At 38.7% G+C, this 12,078-nt stretch overlaps 1 protein-coding gene and 1 pseudogene across 3 annotated transcripts in view; one reads left to right on the top strand and one right to left on the bottom strand.

The window, feature by feature from the left end:
* Positions 1–12,078, bottom strand: part of VPS13A (vacuolar protein sorting 13 homolog A) — a 260,584-nt gene that overhangs the window by 165,902 nt on the left and 82,604 nt on the right. The window lies entirely within an intron of this gene.
* LOC124528685 (thymosin beta-4-like) lies at positions 8,338–8,521 on the top strand (annotated as a pseudogene).

Raw genomic sequence — 12,078 nt, 5'->3', positions numbered from 1 at the left:
GGATTAGACCCATGAGTCACAACCTTAATCCTTCTCTCAAGTGTTTTGTGCACAACGCCCTGGGTTTTCTCTCTGTAACATGCTTTTCCATATTTTGCAATAAGGATAGGCTGAGCATTTTCCAAATCTTTAACTTTGGCTTCCATTTTGCTTAAGAAATCCTTCTTAAAAATGTATTTCTTTTCTTGCATTTTACTATAGGCAATTAGGAAAAGACAAGAACATGTCTTGAACAGTCTGCTTAGAAATCTCCATTAAATATCCAAGTTCATCACTTATAAGTTCCACATTAGAAAACAATTCAGCCATGTTCTTTGCGACTTTATAACAAGATCACCTTGCCACAAAAGTCTTTTCCCTCTCTACTCATTATCCAGTTCTAAAGCTGCTACCACATAGTTGTTACCGCAACACCTCCATTCCTGGTACCAAAAGCTGTGTTTGGTTGCTAGGGCTGCCATAACATAATTCCATGGACTTCATGGACAGTTCTAACAGAAATTTATTCTATCCCAGTTCTGGAAGCTGACAGGTCCAAGATCAAGGTGTTGGCATAATTTGCTTTATCTGAGGCTTCTCTCCTAGGCTTGCAGACATCCATCATTTTCTTTTGTTTGCTTACCAATGTATTTTCTTTTCTTTTTTTTTTTTTTTGGAAATTCATTGTCAAATTGGTTTCCATACAACACCCAGTGCTCATCCCAACAGGTACCCTCCTCAATGCCCATCACCCACTTTCCCCTCCCCCCCACCCCCCATCAACCCTCAGTTTATTCTCAGTTTTTAAGAGTCTCTTATGGTTTGCCTCATTCCCTCCCTTTTCTTCCCCTTCCCTTCCCCCATGGTCTTCTGTTCAGTTTCTCAGAATCCACGTAAGAGTGACGACATATGGTATCTTTCTCTGTATGACTTATTTCACCTAGCATAACACTCTCCAGTTCCAACCACATTGCTACAAAAGGACATATTTCATTCTTTCTCATTGCCAAGTAGTATCTCATTGTGTATATAAACCACAATTACTTTATCCATTCATCAGTTGATGGGCATTTAGGTTCTTTCCATAATTTGGCTATTGTTGTAAGTGCTATAAACATTGGGGTACAAGTGCCCCTATGCATCAGCACTCCTGTATCCCTTGGGTAAATTCCTAGCAGTGCTATTGCTGGGTCATAGGGTAGATCTATTTTTAACTTTTTGAGGAACCTCCACAGTGTTTTCCAGAGTGGCTGCACCAGTTTGCATTCCCACCAACAGTGCGAGAGGGTTCCCGTTTCTCCACATCCTCGCCAGCATCTATAGTCTCCTGATTTGTTCACTTTAGCCACTCTGACTGGCGTGAGGTGGTATCTCAGTGTGGTTTTGATTTGTATTTCCCTGATGAGGAGTGACGTTGAGCATCTTTTCAAGTGCCTGTTGGCCATCTGGATGTCTTCTTTAGAGAAGTCTATTCATGTTTTCTGCCCATTTCTTCACTGGATTATTTGTTTTTCGGGTGTGGAGTTTGGGGAGTTCTTAATAGATTTTGGATACTAGCCCTTTGTCTGATATGTCTTTTGCAAATATCTTTTCCCATTCCATTGGTTGCCTTTTAGTTTTGCTGTTTCCTTTGCTGTGCAGAAGCTTTTTATCTTCATGAGGTCCCAATAGTTCATTTTTGCTTTTAATTCCCTTGCCTTTGGGGATGCGTCAAGTAAGAAATTGCTGCGGCTGAGGTCAGAGAGGTCTTTTCTTGTTTTCTCCTCTAGGGTTTTGATGGTTTCCTGTCTCACATTCAGGTCCTTTATCCATTTTGAGTTTATTTTTGTGAATGGTTTAAGAAAGTGGTCTAGTTTCAACCTTCTCCATGTTGCTGTCCAGTTCTCCCAGCACCATTTGTTAAAGAGACTGTCTTTTTTCCACTGGATATTCTTTCCTGCTTTGTCAAAGATGAGTTGGCCATACTTTTGTGGGTCCAATTCCGGGGTCTCTATTCTATTCCATTGGTCTTACGTGTCTGTTTTTGTGGCAATACCATGCTGTCTTGATGATTACAGCTTTGCAGTAGAGGCTAAAGCCTGGGATTGTGATGCCTCCCACTTTGGTCTTCCTTCTTCAATATTACTTTGGCTATTCGGGGTCTTTTGTGGTTCCACACAAATTTTAGGATTGCTTGTTCTAGCTTCGAGAAAAATGCTGCTGCAATTTTGACTGGGATTACATTGAATGTGTAGATTACTTTGGTAGTATTTTAACAATATTTATTCTTCCAATCCATGAGCACAGAATGTTTTTCCATTTCTTTATATCTTCTTCAATTTCCTTCATAAGCTTTCTATAGTTTTCAGCATACAGATCCTCTACATCTTTGGTTAGGTCTATTCCTAGGTATTTTATGATTCTTGGTACAGTTGTGAATGGGATCAGTTTGTCTTTCTGTTGCTTCACTATTAGTGTATAAGAATGCAACTGATTTCTGTACATTAATTTTGTATCCTGCAACTTTGCTGAATTCATGTATCAGTTCTAGCAGACTTTTGGTGGAGTCTATCGGGTTTTTCATGTATAATATCATGTCATCTGTGAAAAGGGAAAGCTTGACTTCATTTTTGCCAATTTTGATGCCTTTGATTTCCTTTTGTTGTCTCATTGCTGATGCCAGAACTTCCAACACTATGTTAAACAACAGCGGTGAGATTGGGCATCCCTGTCGTGTTCCTGATCTCAGGGAAAAAGCTCTCAGTTTTTCCCTATTGAGGATGATATTAGCTGTGAGCTTTTCATAAATGGCTTTTATGATGTTTAAGTATGTTCCTTCTATTCGGACTTTCTCAAGGGTTTTTATAAGAAAGGATGCTGTATTTTGTCAAATGCTTTTTCTGCATCGATTGACAAGATCATATGGTTCTTTTCTTTTATTAATGTGATGGATCACACTGATTGATCTGCAAATGTTGAACCAGCCCTGCAGCCCAGGAATGAATCCCACTTGATCATGGTGAATAGTTCTTTTTATATGCTCTTGAATTTGATTTGCTAGTATCTTACTGAGAATTTCTGCATCCATATTCATCAGGGATATTGACCTGTAGTTCTCTTTTTTTTGCTGGGTCTCTGGTTTAGGAATCAAAGTAATACTGGCTTCATAGAATGAGTCTGGAAGCTTTCCTTCCCTTTCTATTTTTTGGAACAGCTTGAGAAGGATAGGTATTATCTCTGCTTTAAATGTCTGGTAGAATTCCCCCGGGAAGCCATCTGGTCCTGGACTCTTATATGTTGGGAGATTTTTGATAACTGATTCAATTCCTTCACTAGTTATGTGTCTGTTCAAGTTTTCTATTTCTTCCCATTTGAATTTTGGAAGTGTGTGGGTGTTTAGGAATTTTTCCATTTCTTCCAGGTTGTCCAGTTTGTTGGCATATAATTTTTCATAGTATTCCCTGATAATTGCTTGTGTTTCTGAGGGACTGGTTGTAATAATTCCTTTTTCATTCATGATTTTATCTATTTGGGTCATCTCCCTTTTCTTTTTGAGAATGCTGGCTAGAGGTTTATCAATTTTATTTTTTCAAAAAACCAACTCTTGGTTTCATTGATCTGCTCTACAGTTTTTTTAGATTCTATATTGTTTATTTCTGCTCTGATCTTTATTATTTCTCTTCTTTTGCTGGGTTTGGGGTGTCTTTGCTGTTCTGCTTCTATTTCTTTTAGGTGTGCTGTTAGATTCTGTATTTGGGATTTTTCTTGTTTCTTGAGCTAGGCCTGGATTGCAATGTATTTTCCTCTCAGGACTGCGTTTGCTGTATCCCAAAGCGTTTGGATTCTTGTATTTTCATTTTTATTTGTTTCCATACATTTTTAAATTTCTTCTCTAATTGCCTGGTTGGCCTATTCATTCTTTAGTAGGGTGTTCTTGAAACCTCCATGCTTTTGGAGGTTTTCCAGACTTTTTCCTGTGGTTGATTTCAAGTTTCATAGTATGTGGTCTGAAAGTGTGTGTAGTATGATCTCAATTCTTCTATACTTGTTAAGGGCTGTTTTGTGACCCAATATGTGATCTATCTTGGAGAATGTTCCATGTGCACTCAAAAAGAAAATATATTCTGTTGCTTTGGGATGCAGAGTTCTAAATGTATCTGTCAAGTCCATCTGATCCAATGTATCATTCAGGGCCCTTGTTTCTTTATTGATCCTGTGTCTAGATGATCTATCCATTGTTGTAAGTGGGGTGTTAAAGTCCCCTGCGATTACCACATTCTTATCAATAAGGTTGCTCATGTTTCTGATTGTTTTATATATTTGGGGGCTCCCGTATTCGGCGCACAGACGTTTATAATTATTAGCTCTTCCCGATGGATAGACCCTACAATTATTATATAATGCCCTTCTTCATCTCTTGTTACAGCCTTTAATTTAAAGTCTAGTTTGTCTGATATAAGTATGGCTACTCCAGCTTTCTTTTGAGTTCCAGTAGCATGATAGATAGTTCTCCATCCCCTCACTTTCAATCTGAAGGTGTCCTCAGGTCTAAAATGAGTCTCCTGTAGACAGCAAATAGATGGGTCTTTTTTTTTTTTTTTTATCCATTCTGATACCCTATGTCTTTTTGTTGGTAATTTTAGTCCATTTACATTCAGTGTTATTATTCAAAGATATGGGTTTAGAGTCATTGTGATGTCTGTAGGTTTCATGCTTGTAGTGATGTCTCTAGTACTTTGTGGTCCTTTCAACATTTCACTCACAGAGTTCCCCTTAGGATCTCTTGTAGGGCTGGTTTAGTGGTGATGAATTCCTTCAGTTTTTGTTTGGGAAGACCTTTATCTCTCCTTCTATTCTGAATGACAGACTTGCTGGATAAAGGATTCTTGGCTGCACATTTTTTCTGTTCATCACATTGAAGATTTCCTGCCATTCCTTTCCGCCCTGCCAAGTTTTAGTAGATAGGTCTGTCACTACTCTTATGAGTCTACCTTTGTAAGTTAGAGCCTGTTTATCCCTAGTTGCTTTCAGAATTTTCTCTTTATCCTTGTAGTTTACCAGTTTCACTATGATATGTCATGCAGAAAATCGATTCAAGTTATGTCTGAAGGGAGTTCTCTGTGCCTCTTGGATTTCAATGCCTTTTTCCTTCCCCAGATCAGGGAAGTTCTCAGCTATGATTTGTTGAAGTACACCTTCAGCCCCTTTCTCTCTCTCTCTTCCTCTTCTGGAATTCTTATTATATGGATACTGTTCCGTTTGATTGCATCATTTAGTTCTCTAATTCTCCCCTCATACTCCTGGATTTTTTTTATCTTTTTCTCAGCTTCCTCTTTTTCCATAATTTTATCTTCTAATTCACCTATTCTCTCCTCTGCCTCTTCGATCCGTGCTATGGCTGCCTCCATTTTACTTTGCACCTCATTTACACCATTTTTTAGCTCATGACTATTTCTTAGTCCCTTGATCTCTGTAGCAATAGATTCTCTGCTGTCCTCTATGCTTTTTTCAAGCCCAGCAATTAATTTTATGACTATTATTCTAAATTCTTGTTCCATTATATTGCTTAAATCGGTTTTGATCAATTCGTTAGCTGTCGCTTCTTCTTGGAGTTTCTTTTGAGGAGAATTCTTCCATTTCGTCATTTTGGATAGTCCCTGGGGTAGCACGGAACTGCAGGGCACTTCCCGTGTGCTGTCTGCAGTAACTTGCGTTGGTGGGCGGGGCCGCAATCAGACCTGATGTCTGCCCCCAGCCCACCGCTGGGGCCACAGTCAGACTGGTGTATACCTTATCTTCCCCTCTCCCAGGGGCAGGACTCATTGTGGAGTGGTATGGCCCCTGTCTGGGCTACTGGCACACTGCCAGGCTTGTGGTGCTGCTTCGATGGGATCTGGGGTATTAGCCGAGGTGGATCCACAAGGTGCACAGGGGTAGGAGGGGTAGGCTTTGCTCACTTTGCCACTGGTGGTCCCCTGCAGGAGGGGTCCTGCAGCATCGGGAGGGAAGCAGACCCTTGGGAGGGACAGATCCCAGAAGCACAGCGTTGGCTGTTTGAGCGGTACAAGCAAATTTGGTGACGGGAACTGGTTCCCTTTGGAATTTCGGCTGGGGGATGGGAGAGGGAGATGGCGCTTAACCAGCGCCTTTGTTATCTGCCAAGCTGAGCTCTGTCTTCCAGGACTCAACACCTCTCCCTCCCAGTGTCCTCTCGCCCTCCCTGCACTCTGAGGGCAGAGCTGTTGACTTTTAACATTCCAGATGTTAAGTCCCACGGGCTGTCAGAACTCACGGAGCCCCAACCCTCCGCTTTTCCAAGCCAGACTTCGGGGGCTCTGCCTTGCCAGGTGGACTGCCCCTCCACCGCCCCGGCTCCCTCCCGCCAGTCCGTGTAGCGCGCACCGCCTCTCCGCTCTTCCTACCCTCTTCTGTCGGCCTCTCGTCTACACCTGGCTCCAGAGAGTCCGTTCCGCTAGTCTTCTGGCAGTTTTCTGGGTTATTCAGGCAGATGTAGGTGGAATCTGAGCAATCAGCAGGACAAGATGAGCCCAGCGTCCTCCTACGCTGCCATCTGCCCCTCTCCAGAGGTCCATCTTCTTGCTGTGGTCTCACTTGGCGTTTTCTCTGTACACATGCACCAATGATGTCCTTTTCTGTGTCCCAAATTCCACTTCGTATAAATATGCCAGACCGAATGGATTAGGACCCACCCTAATGGCCTCATATTAACACTTTGAAGGCCTTATCTACAAATATAGTCACATTCTGAAGGAATAGGGTTAAGGTTTCAACATACGAATTCTGGGCGAACAAAAAATAACAAAATATGTGAAGCAAATGTATGTTTCAATTAAAGAATAAAATGAAAATACTTAAAGACTTAAATAAATGAAAAGATATATCATGCTAATAGAAAGATTCAATATTGTTAAAATGCCAATTCTTCCCAAATTGATAGTACAATAAAACCACTATCAAAATCACAGCAGAATTTTCTTGTGGAAATTGAAAAGCTGACTCTAAAAGTTACATGAAAAGGTTAAGAACTAGCTGGAACTATCTGGGAAAAACAAGCAATTCAGATGTCACACTATCTGATTTCAAGATTTACCACTGATAATAGTATTAAAAAGAATAAAACACCTAGGAAAATATTTAAACAAAGAGGTGAAAACATCTGTGTACTGGGAACTACAGAACACTGATGAAAGAAACTCAAGATATAAAGAGATGGAAAGATTTCATGCTCAGGGATTGCAAACAGTAATATTAAATTCATACTACTCTGGGGCGCCTGGGTGGCTCAGTCAGTTAAACATCTGTCTCTTGGTTTCAGCTCAAGTCATGGTCTCACAGTTTTGGGTTTGAACCCTGCATCGGGCTCTGCACTCACAGCAAAGAGTCTATTTGGGATTCTCTTTCTCTCTCCCTCTCTCTGCCCCTCCACCAACTCCTCTTCCTTTCTCTCAAAATAAATCAATATATCAACTTAAAAAAAAGTTCATACTACTCAAAGCAATCTTCAGATTCAATGCAATCTCCATCAAAAGTCCAGAGGCATATTACACACTAATAGAGAAGAATAATGCTAACATTTATATGACCCCAAATGGCCAAAGCAATCTTGAGAAGAACAAAGCTGGAGGCATTATACTTCCTAATTTCAAAATCTATACAGAGCTATAGTAATCCAAACAGTATGGCACAAACATAAAAACAGAGCCATAGATCAATGCAACAGACATGAGAGGCCAGGAATAAACCTTTGCCTAATGACCAATTTTTCGAAAAGAAGTGAAGAATATACAAGAAAAGGACAGTTTCTTTCAACAAATGGTGCTGGGAAAACTGGTCACAGGCAAAAGAATAAAACTGGACTCCTACCTTAAACACAAAATCAACTCAAAATGGATTGAAGACTTGAATGAAAAACCTGAAGCCATAAGCTGCTAAAAGAAAACACAGGCAGGTAAGCTCCTTGATAGTCTTGGCAATGATTTTTTTAGATCTGATACCAAAGCAAAGGCAACAAAAGTGAAAATAAACATGTGGGACTAGCTCAAATTAAAAAGCTTCTGCACAGCAAAGGAAATGATCAACAAACAAAAGGCAATGAACTGAATGGGAGAAAATATATGCAAATAACATACCTGATACGGGATTAATATATAAAATATATAAAGAACTTACTCAACTCCACAAAACAATCCAATTTTAAAATGGGCAGAGGAAATAAATGGACAGTTTTCCAAATTAGACATACAGATGGTCAGCAGACACATGAAAAGATGCTCAACATCACTAATGGAAGTGCAAATCAAAACCATGATGATTTATCACCTGACATGTCAGAATGGCCACCATCAAAAAGACGCACTACTGCACAGACCAGACTTCGCTTGAGGGCCATGCTCCACTTTCTCTGCAACTATGTCTGACAAACCCGGTATGGCTGTAATTGAGAAGTTCAATAAGCTGAAACTGAAGAAGACAAACATACGAGAGAAATCCACTGCCTTCAAAAGAAACAACTGAACAGGAGAAGCAAGCAGGTGAATCGTAATAAGGCATGTGCCGCCAATATGGACCGTACATTCTAGCAGCATTGCCTTATTTTACTTCTTGTGGCTGTTGAACTTTTTAAGATGTAAAGAGGTTGGATCAAGTTTAAATGACCATCCTGCCCCTTTTCACATCAAAGAATGGAGAACTACTGACAATGAAGGCGCCTGCCTCTCCCATCTGGAGAGGGAGATGCAAAGAACTTCCATGTTGGTGAAGAAAGAAGCTGGGTGGAACAGAAGTGAAATCTAAAGTAAAAACCAAGCTGGTCCAGGGTGTCCTATAGGCTGTAAAATGCAATTTAATCAGAGTGCCATATTTTGTTTAAATCATTGTAACTATTGGAATGCACGTTTTGTAAAATATGCAAATATAGCTTTAAAACCTGAAAAAAGAATAAAAGAACAATGGGTAAGAAGTATTGGAGACGACGTGGAGAAAAAGGAACTCCTATGCACCTGGTAGGAGTGTAAATTGGTGCAGCCACCACAGAAACAGTGGGAAGGTTCCTCAAAAAACTATGTGATCCAGCAATCTCACTTTCTCAGTTTTCCAAAAGAAATGAAAACAGGATGCCCAAGAGGTATCTGCACTCCATGTTCACTGAGGTATTATTCACAATAGCCAAGATATGGGAAACTACCCAGTGTCCATCAAACAGATGAATGGATAAACACAAGATGTGTACGTAATGTAACATTATTCAACTCTGAGAGAGAAGGAAGGGAATCCTGCCATTATGACAGCATGAATAGACCTTGAGGGCAGTATGCTAAATGAAATAAGCTGGAAGGAGAAAGATACTGCCAAGTATCATTTATATGTGGAATTAACAACAAAAATGTCAGGCTCATGGCAACAGAGAATAGAGAAGTGGTTGCCAGAGGCTAAGGGGTAGAGGAAATAGGGAACAGCTAGTAAAAGGGTACAGACTTTCAGCTTTGAGAAGAATAAGGCTGAGGATCAAATGTAAAACATGGTGACTACTGTCGACAACCTGTACTGAGTAACAGAAGGCTGCTAAGAGAGTAGAACTTAATGTTCTCACCAAAAATAAGTATGTGAGGTAATGGATGTGTTCATTGACTCTACAGGTGAAATGCTTTCACAACATACACATAGGTTAAACCACCACGCTATACACATTAAAGATCGTATAATCTTATTAGTCAATTACACCTTAACAAAACAAATAAAAATTACAAAGAAAAAGAAATCTATTACAGGAAGTGAAAGGAACATCCAGCTTCAAGAGATGATGTTAGGACCTTTCAGACTCGTGACTGAAACTTTCTGAGACAAGCCAAACAAGCATCCATGAAGGGGTGATTCTTTGCTTAAAAAACTTTTCTTTACCTGACCTATGAAATCACTTCAAATTAAATTAAAACTCTTAGAAATGACCTAGTGTTTTGTACTCAACTTTCTTGAGAAACTTGGAAAAAGCAGAAAATAGAGTCTCTACTGATTAGGACATCATTTATATAGAAAGAAGCATGAAAACAGCAAAAACAAAGCCAGCTGTTGGGCTGTAGATTTGTTTAAAGAAAGAGAGAAAGAAAAAAAGAAACCTGAATTTAAAGTTTGACTCTGCATGCTAAAGGCTACAAACTTCATGATCTTAGCAAAGTATTTAGCTTGTCTAGAGTCTATTTCCTGGGCAAAATAATGACTGTTAACACTTAACTTGCTGAATTGTGATAACGGTTAAAGATAAAAATATACAGAAATATAGAGGTGGACTAGGGTTTGAACATAAATAACAGATGACCTGACATATAGTATTCCTTAGCCAAGCGTGTGGTCTGACACATAACAGAAACGCAGTATAAGACATATTACATAGTTATTCTCTGCCTATTTTTATACATACATTTGATTTTAAAAAGAACATCTAGTATAGATCCTATGTTTGACACCCTCTTGATATACAGATTAAGCCCAAGATATGGGAGACAGAGGAGTCCTCCCAGATATCAAAGATAATGAAGAATGAACCTAACATTTATCTAAGTACTTTCTCTAAAACTTAGAAATGTTTAAGAAGAAAAAACATGGGCGCCTGGGTGGATCAGTCAGTTAAGCGTCCAATTCTTGATCTCAGCTAAGGTCATGATCCCACAGTAATGGGACTGAGCCCCACACCGGGCTCCATGCTCAGCATGGAGCCTGCTTGGGACTCTCTCTCTCCCACCCTCTGCCCCTCTTCTGCTTATGCTCACTCTCTAAAAAATGAAAACAATATATAAGAAGCTAAAACTATAAAACTTCTAGACTATAACACAAGAAAAATCTTCTTGACCTTGTATTAGGCAAAAATTTTACAGACATAAAAAGCTTCATCAGTATTCTTTTATTCATGTTTCTTATATTCCATAAAAGTATATACTGATGAAGTGGATTTCATCAAAATGTAAAAAAACTGCTCTTCAAGAGATTGTTAACAAAAAGCTCAGCAAGAGATTATGAAAAAAAATATTACAAAGCACTAGTTTTTAGGGTATGGGACAACATGTCAGCAAATTACCCTTACATGGTTTGATGAAGTCAAGTTCCTTGTACCATTTTTACAACTTTTCTCTAAGTTTGAAATTATTTCAAAAGGAAAAAGTTAAATGTGGAAATAATTTTTAAAAGAGAAAAACATGAACACTTATCTTCATTTTGAAGTTTTCTTCATAAGAGGTAAGGTACATAATATAAAACATATAAATCATAAAAGAAAACCTAATAACTGAATAGTTGAAAGTAAAAGCTTTGGCATGCCAAAAATAAATGAATCAGATAATAAACAAGGAAACAAATGTTCGTAAAAGACAAATAGCAACAATTTCCTTAAGTGGAAAACCACAACACAAAAGACATGAACACCAGTTTCCAAAAATAGAAAGTCAAACACCCAATAAACTTATGAACATAAGTCCTATGGTTACTTGTAAATGCAAATCAAAATCAAAATATAACGTTTTTTCATTTAATTGAATAAATTTTAAATTGTTAATACTTAAGACAAATGAGAACAGAGAAACACATTTACTGCTGGTGGGACTATAAATTAGTACTCAATTTAAAATTCAGCAAAGTTCATGAAAATGTAAAATTCACTGAGCAATGCCACTTGTAGGAATTTATCCAATGGATAAAAATACACAAAATATATGTATAAGGAAGTTGAAAACAGTGTATTTTAACTGTGAGCACTCATGTGAATACCCATGAAAAGGGGATCATGTTAGGCAAAGAATGGTACGTTCACACAATTCAATACTATATGGCTATAAAAAAGAAAAAGGTAGATCTGTATGTGCTAACAAGAAAATATCTCGAGGGTACATAATATATAATGGTGAAAAGAATACAAATTCAGAATGCTAAGTATAATAATCCAATTTATGTAAATTTTAAGAACCTGAGAGTGTGTGTGTGTATATATATACACAGATATTTATACATAAGCATGCCACAGTACATGCCATAAACACTTCTGGACAAATACAGACACAGTGGTTAACAATGTTACCACCGAGGAGAGGGACTGCAAGCTGAAAAAGGGAAGAG

This window comes from Lynx rufus, unplaced genomic scaffold, assembly GCF_022079265.1.
Source record: "Lynx rufus isolate CCGP_SWC_20201006 ecotype Redwood Valley unplaced genomic scaffold, mLynRuf1.p SCAF_10, whole genome shotgun sequence".
In the NCBI taxonomy this organism is placed as follows: Eukaryota; Metazoa; Chordata; class Mammalia; order Carnivora; family Felidae; genus Lynx; species Lynx rufus.
Note: the sequence above shows the minus strand (reverse complement) of the source record. Positions and strands in the feature narration are given on the sequence as shown.